At 30.9% G+C, this 15,615-nt stretch overlaps 1 protein-coding gene across 1 annotated transcript in view; it reads right to left on the bottom strand.

The window, feature by feature from the left end:
- LOC126879776 (protein krasavietz) overlaps positions 1–15,615 on the bottom strand; it is a 139,893-nt gene that overhangs the window by 122,997 nt on the left and 1,281 nt on the right. The window lies entirely within an intron of this gene.

Raw genomic sequence — 15,615 nt, 5'->3', positions numbered from 1 at the left:
AAAATAATTTGAAGTTAATATTTGGTTAATAAAATCAAAATCTAAACACTTCTCGTCTTTTTTATCAAGAAAAGGTAATTTAACACATTCACGGACACGCTTCACATGTAGACACCAGGGGCGGCTTGTGATAGTAGAAGGTGGTGAGGCACACTACACCTGAGGAATTTTATTATGATGGTTAGCTTCTCTTTAATGGCCGAAGGGTCGATTTTGTGACGTCATAACGCTAAAACGAAGCTAGGACAAATAATCCCGGACAAAAAATCCCCACAAATTATCCCTGGACAAAGAATCCCCAGACAAATAATCCCCGGACAAAAAATCCCGGGCGAATAATCTCCACAAATTATTTAGACAAAATATCCCCACAAAAAATTCCGGACAGAAAATCCTTAAGAAATATTTGCTGCCGATTAGTTCTCTAAAAGTTTTCCCGTGAATGCGATCGACTCAAATGCTTTCAGCCTCAGTGTATAGAGTTATTTTGAATTCCAATTCCATATCGAAAACTTCAAATTTTACGTAACAAAAGAGTGTGAGTTTTTTCAAAAATCGTGAAAGATATAGGGAAGGAGGTAAGGCTGTGAGAATCATGTTCCAATATTATTTGCTTAAATCTTTTGCTCACTCTAATTTGAATAACTATGTTCAAAACATTGCCATTGTCCAAAAAAATTTGTGGGGATTTTTTGTCCGGGGATTTTTGTGGGAATTTTTTGTCCGGGGATTTTTGTAGGAATTTTTTGTCTGGGATTATTTGTTCGGTGATTATTTGCCGAACCCTCGCTAGGGCGTCTACAGAACGGCGCCGTATTTATTTTAATGCTTATCTATTAAAATATTAAATAACAATTTTACTCGCAAAAGAATAGCAACGAAAGCTCTAAGCCTCCAACAGATTCACACTCATAGGAGCTGTTTTTTAGCTAAAAATACTTACTATAATACCAATACCACATATCAAACCAATATGAATCAGATGTTTCGTCCTTCCTTGGTCTCATTAGCGCTGTACAGCCATAATATGCAAACTTTACATTACATACCTACTATTTGACAACAACGGACAACTGATTCTGTTAATATTAATCAGTTGCCAAAATGAAATTATTGTACGCAAACAATATACCCATAAACACGTGATAACTTATTTTAGAACCAGTCTTATATTGTAAATGTATTGAATATAGGGAAATACAAACAAGCAAGTACTTAAGCAAATTACTGTTATATTATAATATTGATTTTTATGTTAAGTAAACTAAGGGTTAAACTTCGTTTTTTTGGTACAGTAATACCTCGACTTACGCTACCCCGACTTACGCGAACCCAGAGTTACGCGATTTTCAAATCTTGTCGATTTCGAGGTATTTCTTATCTGCAGTTTTGTCTAATGGAGTGGGTGTTTGTTACTTTTATAAAGGGATTTTTTGTTTTATATGTAAAAAGACTTGAAAGAGTGCATTTTTTTTAACTTCCGGTCCCAATTAAAATAATTTATATACATAGATACATATACGAATTTATAACCCGACTTACACGAATTCGACTTACGCGATTATCGCTCGGTCCCACCTATCGCGTAAGTTCGGGGTATTACTGTATTTTATTTTATGTTTTTTTGTAAAAAGCGTGCTTATAAGAAAATAAATCATTATAAAAGAAAGCATGATTTCTAAATTTTTTATTTATTTATTTAATTGGCATTGATAAATGCCACACAGCCAGTATGACATTGACTGCGTTCACCAGATCCAAACACGTTCACAAATGTTTGCGCTTTGATTCTAAACTTGTTGACAGCGAGCTGAACGGTTGGTTGTTTAGGTTAAAATTTGACATTTGGCTTGCTTGGTTTGAACGTAACCTAAAATAAATTTTCTCAATAAATACGTTTTTGAATTTATTTTTTTTTATTAAAGGAAAAAAAAATTTATTTAATAGATAATAACGTAGCAGAATGTCTTCAGTAGCCTTTATTTTAATATAAAACCCTTATCAATATATTCTACAATATATCGATGGCTTAGTGTGAAAACCTCGTATCTCATTAAATTACAATTTTACAGGAGAGGCAAAAAACTAATTTTCTGCATAATGTAACCTAAAAACAAAAATTACCGTTACATAATTTTAATTCGAGCATATTGAGACAAATATCTGATATTGGCCAAGAGATAAAAGTGTTAAATGTTGCTATTAAATTGTAAATACAAATATTAACTATGAAAAACACGTAAATATCCTTGCAGTATATAGAGCCTTTGGCCAAATAAGTATGATAACCTCGTATATCTTGATATACGTGTTTTTCATCTTAAATGAGGTTGTGTTTATTATTATTTACGAGGTTTTCATTTTTCATAGCTTATTGCACACCTTCAAATACTAGGTTGATACAGTACAAATCTTTTGATTTAAGGTTCATAAAATGTTTCTGTATGCAGGACTACCTTTCACTGTTTACAAAAAACATTTCTCCAAGTCGATTCTCTCAAACAAATACTCCAAAGTAGGTACCAAAGTCTTGGTTATAAATATACGTGGTATTCACACTAAATCAAGAGAACAATTGATATACGTGGTTTCTTTTTTCGGCTGTAGAAAATAGTCTAGTGTATTTGGATTTTTTCTAACAGTTGTAAATCGTGAGATACAAGGTTTTCAAACTAAAACTACCAAAATGTCATTTTCGAAAAAAAATGAGATACGAGGTTTTCACACTAAGCCATCGATATACAATTTAAATTCCCGCCATATTTTTTCAAAATTCAACACGTTTGCAAAGTTCAACTTAAATATCTTATGTTTGCAAAAATGGCGACCGCTTTCCAAACATGTTTGACGTTAGCAAGTCGTTCAGAACCATAAAGCGCAAACTGATTGCCAACGTTTGCATCTGGTGAACGCGCCCATTGATAAAATCTTTTATAAACATAATCTAAACTAATATAAAACTATATCTAAAACTACTTTACAAAACTACAATACAAGCGTCCATAGCAAATAAGGGAAGCAAGGTTAAGTACTAACTTCACAATTAAAAAAACACATGTTTGAAGTATGCCTCAAGGATGGATGAATTTCGTTCCCAGAATTGGTGGCACATTTTTCAAATTTTGCCGCTTTTACTGTCCCATTTTAAGAAATGGTAGTATGCTAGACAAGGAGAGGTTTGAAGCAAGCCTCATCTGTAATGATTTGAGAAAGTTGGAATGAGATGCATGATGCATATAATACTGGCACGTGGAAGACGGATACAAAGATAAAGAGTCAGGGCCGTACCGATTTTAATTTTTTTCATAAAAATAAAGTTATTTAGGAAATTTCAAAAAACTAATTTGTATTTAAAAAACTGATTATGAAATTGCTCGAAAATCAATTGCTCGAAATACAAATTGCTCGAATAAAATAAAATAAAATAAAATGAAAAAGAGAAGTATATATCTAAAATATTTATTCACAATAATCCACAAAATATCCACAAAAATCCAATACATACCCAATAAAGAAACATTGGTAATGGGTAAGCATGTTAATGGGTATTTAATGATTTTAATCTTTCCCTAATACCTGGAAATTATTATAATACCTAATTATCATAATGAGAGAAAATCAAAACCGTTATTTTTCTTATTATTTTAAAAGTTCAAAGATAGTTTAGATTTGTAATAAATACTTTTTCAGCATAAATTAATATACTATGTATTATATATGTGACATAAATATCACATAATTTGTCTTAATTCAAGAATCTTTCTTATGTCTATATTTTGTATTATTTTGAATAAATATTTTAGATATATAATTTTCTTTTTTATTCGAGCAATTTGTATTTCGAGCAATTTTCATGTCGAGCAATTGATTTTCGAGCAATTCCATTCGATCAATTGCATTCGAGCAATTGACCGGTTACCGTCTTCTTATGGAGTAGGTAAATCGCCGCCGCCTACGAAAAGTATAACTGCGAAAAATGCCGTTAAGAATAGAACTTTCAATGAACGCCGCGAAAAATATTATTTTTGATTATATGATTGTGCAAATTATAATCGCTAATAAAGTGTTCACGAAAAAATTTATTTTTTGAGGAGTATCAGCAAAAAACATCATTTCTGTTTGTGGGTCCACGAAAATTATAATTACTAAAAAGTTCTCAGAAATAATTGTTTTCGTCGGCAGAAACAGAAAGGGAAATAATTGTTTTATGTAATCTATTATGAACTAAATATTTTCATTATAAATATTTTGGGAGTTAAAATCTTCGTGAACACGCATGTAAAAAAAATTGTAATCGCCAATACTTATCAAAGAGTTATTATTTTCACTGGAAATGTATTAGGAATCACATTAATCATATAGGTACCAGCGAAATGACTTCATATGCAGTCGTGTCCGTGAATGTGTTAACCTCAATAATCACATTATCAGAATTCACTTTTTTTCTTATTTGGTATTATGTAATAAAGCTTTTAATTTTAAATATATGTATTTAGAAAATATATAAAGAGTTATAAAATGAAGAAGGCTACTAACGTGTATTACGTATTACTCATTAAATAATACAAATGTTGGGAAATCAGAAATAGATATCAAAACTAAACTCAGAGTAAGTATATAACAGCATAGTTAATCCGATAATGACATAATATGGAAGATCGAAAACTAACAATTGAACTGGTTTGGAACAAAACTTTTGCAAATGGAGCAAAATAAGCTAACAAAGAAAGTAAATTAAGCCAAAATTGGTAACAAAAAAAGAGAAGACCGAGGAAAACATGGATGAACCAAATCCATAATATAGGTGAAAAGAGAGACATGTGCGTGGAAGAAATGGATAAGAAACGGAGCGGAACCCTATATCTGACGCCTTGAAGGGCACTAAGGATTATGGGAAAAAAGAAGGAAAAAAATAAAGGATTGATTTACACTAAATATCTATTAACTTCTTATTATAAAATGTAGAAAACATTGCAAAATAGAAACAAATTAAAAAAAACTGAATATTCGCATTCGCGAATGTCGGTAGCAGATATTCACATTCATATTCGCGAATGTTCAAAAAATGACATTCGTTACATCACTAGTGTGTAGTCACAGATTAATATGTTTTGTTACTGTGTTAAATATTTTTTATAATGAAAGGGTAATTAAAGTACCTATACCAGGTTCACAATAAATTATATTGTCTAGACTTACGCATAACTGAGGCTATCAGAGAAACAGTGGCGTAATCCCAAAAACGAAGTTTTGAGATAAATCCAATATTTTTGTATTCATATTTTCATTATAGACCAGGGTAATAAGGATTTTCTCGGGACACTCAAAGATCCAGGTAGCTGACTACTTTTTTAGTTATTGTAGACCTATAGGAAGAAAACCTACCTGTTTCCTGCCTAGAGTTCGCGTAGACTAGAGTAGAAAAATAAATATAAGCGATTTCAGGGTAAAAATCAATACAGGTATTTGAAGGTGCCAAATGGTAGGGTAAATATAATTAATTAAAAATACATACAGAGGTACTCGTAAATCGACCTCATTTTTTTATAAAAAAAGGCCAAAGTAAAAAAATATGGTTTTTTGCCTATAGAATTTTTAGTATCATATTTATAGCAAAAGTTGTTTTACAAAAGTTATGTACCATGAAAAAACGAATAATTTGAATTTTTATAAGTTAAAATCCATAAAAAATAACCGAGATAATTGCAAAAACCACGTTTTTTGCACTATTTTGTAACTGTTAATAACTTTTAACAAAAAAGGCGTTAAGGAACATATTGTACCTTGATCACGAGGCAATTAAGTGCCTTTATTAGTGTACAAAATTTTAAGAAGATCTATTTGTTAGTTTACGAGTTATGTTAAATGTTTATCCCAGACATCGAATGTTTAAACAATCATAGTTGCCCTAGGAGTATTTTCAGAGCTTTGTGGCAAAGTGCAATGGGCTCTTAAAGAGTGAAAGTACTAAGAAAGTTAAAGAAAAAGAATATATTTGTTTTTTAAATGTTGTTAAACAAGTCGCTAAAATATGGTGAGTTTTTTCCTTATAAACAATTAGAATATCTTTGTTATTTTTTCTGATAAATAATTATAATTAACTGTATCCAAAATCTGGTAAAGAACACACATTAAAAAAGAAAAACCAACTTTCTAGGACCAATGATGGTCAAATTATACTTTTTTTTTTTGAAAAATCACATGTCTATTATTTATAAATATTAAGAGTTGAAATTTTTACAGAATGATAATAAATATCTATATTTTATATTTCAATTGATAAGTACGGAATATCTTCTATTTAAAACGAGTAATAACCGTTTAACGTGAAGTTACACACGCTGACTGAGCTGGGACCGTGTGATGGGGAAGATTGTCGGAGTCGTTTCGCGTGTCGAGATTTTGCTATAGAAAGTTCAATTTGGAGCGTTTGAAAAATTTTACAATATCTCAGCTTCCAGAGAACGTAGAGCCTTCATTTTTTTTTAAATTGGAGTAACTCGACGAAAGAATAGCCACTAGCTAATTTTCATTTACCGGAAAAAGTCGGAAAATTCTGGAAAATGCACTTTTTATTCAACATGCATTTACAACGTTAACACATAATTTCATAAATATTGTCATGAAATATTATAAATTTGTGAATAAATATTAAAATAAAATTATAGTATATACCTATTTATATACAGGGTGGTTTATTTTATTCGCCTTGGTGTCTGTACGGAAAACGACTTGATTTAAGAAAAATTTCTTCATAAAAAATATACCGGGCCATTAACACTGCAATCTAAAAATAATGTGAATTATACAGAGTGCTTCAAAAAAGAGTGGTATATCAAAGATATATTTTTTATGGAACAACCTTTACCTGATGAAATTTTTAAATTGCCCTTAAAAAAGAAGCTAGACTATACCTAAGTACAGGGTGTTTTGATTTATTTCAATTTTTAGAAAAATGTAAAGATTTAGAAAAAAATACAAATTTAAGAATCAGTGAAAATTTTTTTCTTGGATCTTCATAATAGACTATTCAGCATATTTAAACATATGTTTATTGTAACAAAATTTATAATTACTTAATCGTACATTTTTAGATTTAAAAATTAATTAAAAACAAAAACGTTCTCAAATTAAAAAAACATTATGTATAGATTATAATTATTCATCTTCATTAATTCTACACAGTTTTTGTACAGGTTCATTAATTTCTTCCACATTATCCATAATTTCTTGAAATAAATCAATTGTACCGAGCTTTGCATAAATTGCAAAGATGACACTGGCGAAAAAAGATGCTACAACTTTTTGACAGTTATTATAGATGACGAAAGTGGAAGTTGAAGAAGATTTGTTTCAAAAAATTAGGGATAATGTTGAAGAAATAAGAAATTAATGAACCTGTACCTAAACTGTGTAGAATTAACGAAGATCAATAATTATAATCTATACACACATTTTTTTTTTCAATTTGAGAAGGTTTTGTTTTCAATTAGTTTTTAAATCTAAAAATGTACTATTAAGTAATTATAAATTTTGTTACAATAAACATCTGTTTAAAAATGCTGAATAGTCTATTATGAAGTTCTTAGAAAAAATTTGTCACCGACTCTTAGATTTGTAAATATTTGTTTTTTTCTAAAATTTTATATTTTTGTAAAAATTTAAATTAATCAAAATACCCTGTACTTAGGTATAGTCTAGCTTATTTTTTAAGGGCAATTTAAAAATGTCATCAGTTGTAGGATGTTCAATAAAAAATATATCTTTGATATACCACTCTTTTTTGTAGCACCCTGTATAGTTCACATTATTTTTAAATTGTAGTATTAATTGCCCTGTATATGTCTATGAAGAAATTTTTTTAAATCAAGTCGTTTTCCGTACAGACACCGAGGCGAATAAAATGAATCACCCTGTATATAAATAGATATATACTATAATTATATTTTAATATTCATTTACAAATTTATAATACTTTATGAAAATATTTATCAAAATATATTAGTGTTAAAATTGTAAATGGATGTTGAAAAAAAAGTCCATTTTCCAGAATTTTCCGATTTTTCCGGTAAATGAAAATCAGCTAGTTGTTATTCTTTCGTCGAGTTACCCAAATTAAAAAAAATATGAAGGCTCTACGTTCTCTGGAAGCTGAGATATTATAAAAATTTTCTATGGCAAAATCTCGACGCGCGGAACTGGACTCCGACAATATTCCCCATCACATATGGTCCCAGCTCAGTCAGCGTGAGTAACTTAACTTTAAAGGGTTATTACTCGTTTTAAATAGAAGATATTCCGTACTTATCAATTGAAATATAAAACATAGATATTTATTATCATTCTGTAAAAATTTCAACTCTTAATATTTATAAACATTCGAGATGTGATTTTTCAAAAAAAAAAGGATAACTGGGCTATTATTGGTCCTAGAAAGTTGTTTTTTTCTTTTTTAATGTGTTTCTTACCAGCTTTTGATACAACCAATTATAATTATTTATCAGAAAAAATAACAAAGATATTCTAATTGTTTATAAGGAAAAAACTCACCATTTTTTTATCGACCTGTTCAGCAACAATCAAGAAATAAATATATTCTTTTTTTTAACTTTCTTAGTACTTTGAGTCTTTAAGAACCCATTGCACTTTGCCAAAAAGCTCTGAAAATACTCCTAGGGCAACAATGATTGTTTAAACATTCGATGTCTGGGATAAACATTTAACATAACTCATAAACTGACAAAAAGATCTTCTTGAAATTTTGTACACTAATAAAGGCACTTAATTGCCTCATGATCAAGGTATAACAAGTTCCTTACGACCTATTTGTTAAAAGTTATTAACATTTACAAAATAGTCCAAAAAACGTGGTTTTTTGCAGCTATCTCGGTTAATTCTTAATGGATTTTAACTTGTAAAAATTCAAAATAGCCGTTTTTTTATGATACATAACTTTTATAAAACAACTTTTGCTGTAAATATGATACTAAAAATGCTATAGGCAAAAAACAATGTTTTCTGACTTTGGCCTTTGTTTATAAAAGAATGAGGTCGATTTACGAGTACCTCTGTATGTATTTTTAATTAACTATGTCCCCCCTACGATTTAGCACCTTCAAATACCTGTATTGATTTTTTTCCCGTTTTTATTTTTCGGCCCTGGACTAGCGTCCGTTTTTTAATTATTAACAATTTAGTGCAAAAATCGCGATTTTTTCGATTTTTGGCGCTCCATTCAAAAACTAAATAGTTGACATAAAATTACAAAATTCATTTTTTTAGAACATTGAAAAACCTTCAAAATGCCGATTTTTGAAAGTTAAAAAGTTAATTTGTTGCTACGCAAACTGCAAAATAAGTGAAAATCGTTATTTGTTAACAACTTTTACTAAAACTACCTTAGAACTTTAGTGTTTCACCCAAAGTTGGATATTGGGAGACTTAACAAACCCTCAAAATTTGAGACCGATCCATTAATTAGTTTAAGAGTTATTCTATTTGTTTATCCCAGAGACCTTTATTTTGCAATAAGATAAGACAGAAAATAATGAAGATAGAGCAATTCGGAGTATGCCAAATGAAAGTAGGGTGCTGGCCGCTGGGTGACAATTTATCTTGAGTTTCTCCTCTCAGCTTTATATTTCTTCTTATTATGATCACTTGGATCTTCCAGCATTCTTTCTCTGGCCTGGTTTCTTTTATTTAAAGTTTGTCTACACTCTTCTCCAAACCTTTCTCTAGTGATGAATCCTGCTTCTGTCTGGGTATGCACAATGGTCAGGAAAACATTATAAGGTAAGGTGAACAATGTGAACCACAATTTGAGAATACCAAATCTGTGGTACTAAGGCAAAACCCGATATATCAAAAATTATCGATTTTTCGTGTTTAATGCCAATATGTACCGGGTGGTCCAATAAGCCGATCTCTCGGCTGTATATCAGAAACTATTCATGTTATAACTTTAGAAGAAAAAATTCCTTAGTAAAAGTGGCCAAGAGAAATCGCTGGAAATAACTTTCAAGTTTCTGGGTTAACCGCTAGGGGGTGTAACCTGTGAAGAAAAATTTGAAAACCAGTTTTTTGTGAAATATGCCCAATTATGCCAAGTGTTAAATAAGTAAACTAGAAAGAGGCCTAAATTCTGCACAAAGTTGTTCAAGTACTTTTTTTTTATTTTTTCAAATAAAGGGTGGGGGAGAGTGGGAAAGTATTTGTGGATAAATACCTATAACTTTGGTTTGGATCAACCGATTTTAACGAAATTAGTGTCATTAGAAAGAGTGTGGATGATTTAATTTACATCTACTATAAAACAATTGCATTTAGTTTTAATTGTCATGGTAAAGGGCACTTTCGAATAGAAAAAATTAAAATTTGTTTTTCTTCAAAATGTTTAATAGAAACATCTATTTATTGTAAATTATAATGGAACTGGATTAAATTCGTAACAAAATGGCGCATACCGCATGTTGATAGCTTTTGTCGAACTCGAGATATGAATAAAAACGCATAAACATAAGTAAGTATAGTATTGACTCGCCCTTTATTATAACTTAAAATGAAATATGTGAAAAAAAGATCATACAAATATCTCGATCATTAAAACTTAATGTCCAATTAAATGTTCAAATTGTTTTCCATCGTTATCCACACAAAGATTTAATCTTTCGCTCGTAGACATAACAGCTGCTTCAATCTCAGCTGTTGATATACTATTTATTGCGTTTATAATGCGCTGTTTCATGTCGTCTCGCGTGGTTGGTCGAGTTTGGTACACTAAGTTCTTCAATCTTCCCCACAGATAAAAGTCCAGACATGTTAAGTCTGGAGATCTAGCTGGCCATGAAAATATACTTCCCCTTCCAATCCATTTATTTGGATAACTTGCATACAAATAATCTTGAACTCGTCTGGAAAAGTGCGCGGGACACCCGTTATGTTGTAATATCATATCTCTTCTTGATTGTAAGGAAATATCTTCCAATAAAACAGGCAACTGATTTTCCAGAAAATCAAAATATGTTTCTCCATTTAAAGTTATATCAAAGAAATATGGACCTACGATCTTCCATCAACTATACCACACCAAACATTAAGACTCCATCTACCTTGAAGCTGCACCTCCTGTATCCAGTGCGGATTTTCTTCAGCCCAATAATGCATATTATGCAGATTAACACCACCAGCACTATTAAACGTAGCCTCGTCTGTCCACAAAATCTTTGACATGATATGCGGTTGTTCTTCTAGCAGACCTAACATCCAATTGCAGTAATCCAGCCTTGCATCAAAATCTCTCTCATGTAAAGCTTGGTGGAGAACTACATGATAAGGATGCAGTCTAAAAAACAGAACAATAAATATTGGTGAAAAAGAAACCACTGTATTTACTAAAACTCAAAAAATCTTGAAAAATCCACAATTGTTTCACAAGATAAATCGTACATAAATATTTTTAAGAAACGGATAAAAGCGCCGTGCTGCCGTTTTTATCGGAATATTAAAATAACAGTTGAATCTAAAGTTTAAAGGGAATTCCAAGTTTCTGACCTAAACGTTCACTTTATAATATGAAAAACCAACCTGTGATGTTTTAAAATCCTTAGAACAGTAGTTTTGGGTATGTTTAATTCTATAGAGATTTGCCGACTACTTATATGTGGATTCTGTTGAATTAAAGCAAGAAAATTGATTGAATTATCTTCGGTCATACCTCTACTACGTCGTTTTAAACAAGGACGATGAAAACTATCAGTTTCTCTTAATCTTCTTGCCTTTCTTTCAAATACTTGTTTGCCATAATGTCTCCTGTCAGGATATCTTACAGAATATATACGTGAGGCAATAGCGGCATTTTGGTGACATTCGAAATAAACTGCAATCTTATCATACAATTCTGCATTTGATATACTCATCACGAATTATTAGTATTGATAATTAATTACTAATATTACCAATGTTAATATCTATTGAAAAAAGGGCAATCTTCAATTCGAATTATAATATAACACTTCTTAACAATGTTTTGACTACTGTCAATAAATAAACACTATGAACTACACTGTGAACACAATAAATAAACACTACATCAAATTCATTGTCGTAGCCTACTTAGTTTCAAAAAAACTATTTTTAATCGTATGAAATAGCAATGGTCAAATAGGTATTAACATTAAGATTCTTCTGCTATAAAAAAATTTGAAAGTACCTACTGAATTATTTTTTATATTAAATTATAATACTATACTTACTTATGTTTATGCGTTTTTATTCATATCTCGAGTTAGACAAAAGCTATCAACATGCGGTTTGCGCCATTTTGTTAAGAATCTAATCCAGTTCCATTATAATTTACAATAAATAGGTGTTTCCATTAAACATTTTGAAGAACAACAAATTTTAATTTTTTCTATTCGAAAGTACCCTCTACCTATGACAATTAAAACTAAATGCAATTATTTTATAGTAAATGTAAATTAATTTATCCACACTCTTTCTAATGACACTAATTTCGTTAAAATCGGTTGATCCAAACCAAAGTTATAGCTATTTATCCACAAATACTTTCCCACTCTCCCCCACCCTTTATTTGAAAAAATAAAAAAAAGTACTTGAACAAATTTGTGCAGAATTTAGGCCTCTTTCTAGTTTACTTATTTAACACTTGGTGTAATTGGGCATATTTCACAAAAAACTGGTTTTCAAATTTTTCTTCACAGGTTACGCCCCCTAGCGGTTAACCCAGAAACTTGAAAGTTATTTCCAGCGATTTCTCTTGGCCACTTTTACTAAGGAATTTTTTCTCTTAAAGTTATAACATGAATAGTTTCTGATATATAGCCGAGAGATCGGCTTATTGGACCACCCGGTACATTGAGTGATGAAGAATATGATGACAAAACCCAACATGGCTAAACGCATCCATGTAACCAGTAGATGATAAGATTAGTTTCCGATATGTCCACTATTACAACAACACCGCGAACTTTTAAACTCATTTGCTGCAAAATCATGTTTTTTGACATATAGGGTTTTGCCTTAGCACCACAGAAATAATAGTTAATAGAAGATGTATAAATATAAGCCACTGGCTGAAATACAACCAGTGTAGAACAGAAAACTTCCAGTGAAAAGAATGATGAACCAATTAATAGAAGGTGACAGTGTGAGAGAGAGAGAGAGAGAGAGAGAGAAGAGATTGTGAGTGACAAACAGATGAGAGAGAGAGAGAAAAGAGAGATTGTGAGTGACAAACAGATGAGAGAGAGACAAACAGACAGACAGCATAATAATTTTTACTGAAATTACTCATTATTTAATTTTAAAATCTTTTCTGTATTTACATTGTTATTTATTGTCTAAATAGTTTTTCTTTCTGTTTTTTCTGAATGGTGGTTCTTGTTTTATAATCTTTGATCTTATAGTCTTAAGTAATATTCAAAATGAATGTGTCTCATAATTTTTGTATTTCACTGTGTTTTACATATTAAGCTTATTAGTCATAATAAATTCATTATTAACACGTTAAGCCCTGGCATGAATTTTTTTTGTGAGATCTGTGGACCGGCAATTAATTTTAATACAGCTATGAGAGACACGGTTAGGTCAAGCGGTTCACCAAGATCACAGCACCGTGAGACAGATGCTGTCTCACGTGGGGCTTAACGTGTTAATATACTACTTATTAATTGATCACTTAAGTAATTAATATTATAAAACACTTAATCACTAAATTAAGTATTTCCCACTTGGATCTGTATATCTGCAAGTAGATGACACTTCAATGAAGTGTTACAATAATACTTTTTAAATCCAAATTATTAGCATATTAGCAAAAAACTAATCTTAGAAATTTGTGCATTTTATACTAATTATGATTCAAATAAAAAGGTGGTAAATTTTTTAACCCAATATTAAATCTTTTATCATACCCCAGAGGTATCATTAAACAATCAGTTTAAAGTTAAATCAGCTGAATAGAGAAGAGCCTTGAAATGTGTTTAAGAAGAAATAAGATGTATATGATTGATTTAGAAAGTCTTTTGATGTTGTGATTCCTATCCTCTATTCCTTGCTATTCTGCAACAGGTCAACCCCAATGTCTCTTGTCCCTTTCCTCTTGTGCACCTCGTTTCAAGGCATATATGTCCTGTAGCGAACTACTGGACATATTTACTTGAACTATGTAAATAATTTATTAGTTGTTCTTTATCTAGATTTGTAATTTTTATAAATACTACATGACTCCAAGAAATTAACAAGCCACCTTAAAAATTGGTCATTTTTGATGTCTCAAATTTCCTAAACCTTTTTCTGATTTAAGTGATTTTTTCATTATGTTATAGCCTTATTCTTTAGCAACTTCTCTGTAATAATATTGATGCTAGACAGGTAAATTGTCATTGTATACTGAGTGTACCAATCAAACTGTGTTTTTTGTTCGAAGTTCGCAACATCCTGTGGAAGATTCTAGCATTTATAAAATACTGAAATTAAAACCCTACTACAGCATCAGGTTTACTTAACATTTTGTTTTTTGATTCATTTGCTTATGTTGAAGAATAAAAAAGTTAGGTGCAACAACTAGGTATGTTTTTTATCAATATATCCTCATTTTCTGCTTAGTTTAATAAACAAGCCTAAAGTAGACTATGAGAAATTAACAATTTCATAAATGTCAAATTGTTTAAGTACAGTCAAAAAGTGTCTGGTTTGTTGGGAAAAGTTAGTAGATTTATTATTTACAGTTTCAATAATTAAGTCCATAATTTTGATTGTTGTTTTGTGGAAATGGAAAGCGCTACAAGGAATTTGACCCTCAATAAATGTGTTCAAGCAGTGACCTTACCTAGCGAAGTACTTAGCTACGATGCTATCGGCTCCTTATATCGGTAAGAATTTTTTGCTAATGCACAATAATGCAATATGTCACCAAAGAATATAGACTTGAGTAGAAGGGTACTGCCCTGTAACATTTTTGTGTGGATTTTGTGTTCCCAATGAGTAGGTGCATAGACCTGACAACAACTACGGAGCTTATGTGATCTCACCACCGCCTGCACTGCGGCCGCAACATCCCTCATCAACAAGCCTGCTTTTAAGTGACAAATAAATGTGACTATCTGTTCCATATAAAAGCTTGTTCTAGGAGAGTATATATTCTTCGATGTCACTTTGCACAAACAGTAACCAAATATTTACAACAGCCTGAATAAAATGAGTACCTTGGTAAAACCAGGGGTAATAATAGGCCGTTGAAGCGTAGCACTGGCCCTGTTACCTTCCTTGTATACCGTAGGCCCTAGATATAGCAGACTACCCTGCTATACTCCCAAAGCTACGTGAGCGGTATAAAACGGGAGACTATTATTAAATCTTCAGATTTTGAATTTACCACCACAGAGTGCAGAGCTTAACTTGATCAAACATTTGTGGGACATAATCAGCAGAAGACTACTACAGTGTTTGCCACCTCCTAGAACCTTACAAGAGGTAGAAACAGTAGCTCTCAAGATTTGGAATGATATTGATCAAGACCAAATAGCAAACCTCATCTGTGATATAACAGTATGTATCTCTTTTATTATCAAACACAAGCGAATGAATCAAAAA

Source organism: Diabrotica virgifera, chromosome 2 (assembly GCF_917563875.1).
Source record: "Diabrotica virgifera virgifera chromosome 2, PGI_DIABVI_V3a".
NCBI classification, from domain to species: domain Eukaryota; kingdom Metazoa; phylum Arthropoda; class Insecta; order Coleoptera; family Chrysomelidae; genus Diabrotica; species Diabrotica virgifera.
Note: the sequence above shows the minus strand (reverse complement) of the source record. Positions and strands in the feature narration are given on the sequence as shown.